This window comes from Theobroma umbraticum, unplaced genomic scaffold, assembly GCF_002168275.2.
Source record: "Theobroma umbraticum cultivar Fairchild unplaced genomic scaffold, ASM216827v3 scaffold_34.0, whole genome shotgun sequence".
NCBI lineage: Eukaryota > Viridiplantae > Streptophyta > Magnoliopsida > Malvales > Malvaceae > Theobroma > Theobroma umbraticum.
In genome coordinates, this window is record NW_018397275.1 from 2,619,119 (window position 1) to 2,620,142 (window position 1,024).

Sequence of the window (1,024 nt, forward strand, 5' to 3'; positions counted from 1 at the left end):
TGATGGTGGAGGTAAAGCTACCAAAATGTGTTTGAAACAGTTGCTATTTTCAGCAGTGACGGTCATGGTTTTGTTCGGCTTGACAACCAAGAAATGCCTAAATTTGTGCAATTAGTTGAACCAATTGGCTGAGGATTTTTTTATGGAAAGGTTCCATAAATTCTTCAAATTGTTGCCAATAATTTTAAGGATTTCAATCCCTAGAATTAAGCGTTCATAAAACTGAGTTAATGTAGTTAAAACGGTTGCTGCTTCTGCAATAGCAAGCCAAGGTTTTTTTTTAAAAAAAATTTTGACAACAAAAAACATTTCCTAAAATCCTGGAAAATTACTATGGAATTTTTCCATAAGTTGTTTATCCTGGAAATTTTAATTGGGAATTAAATTCCTAATTTTATGCTACCAAGTAGCTTTAAAAGGAAGACAAAACCGAAACTACCTCAACAGCTAAAGGTCATGGTTTTGAATTTTTTTTGATAGCCAAATGTGTCTACTAAAATCCTAAAAAAAATTTCAAAATAGTTCCATGAGTTCTCTATTAGGATATATTTTATTAGGTATTAAATTCCTAAGTTTTAGTCACAAAAAATTTCAAAATGACCCAAAAATTGATTCTGCCACCTGCAATCAAAAGTCAAGATTTTGAATTTTTGAATGGCCAGATCACCTCCTAAAATGCTGAAAATTTATTTTGGAATAGTTGCATGAGCTATCTATCAGGATAAAGTTTATTGGAATTAAATTCTTAATGATACACCACCATAATGCTACGTAATTAGGACATGTCTAATACCAAATACTGCAAGACATTGTCTTGGTTAAGACGTAGAATTTGTCCAAATTTTACACCAATAAGCGATCAATTAAATTAGCTAGTTGCCTAAGGATAAGTTATGGAATTTGTTCCATAATTATGCTGATTTTTGAAGCATTTACTTTAAGGAATATGATTCCTAAAACTAAGGATGTCAACGATGAGGCATTAACATCCACAAATAAAGAAATGTGATTTCTAAAATTATGG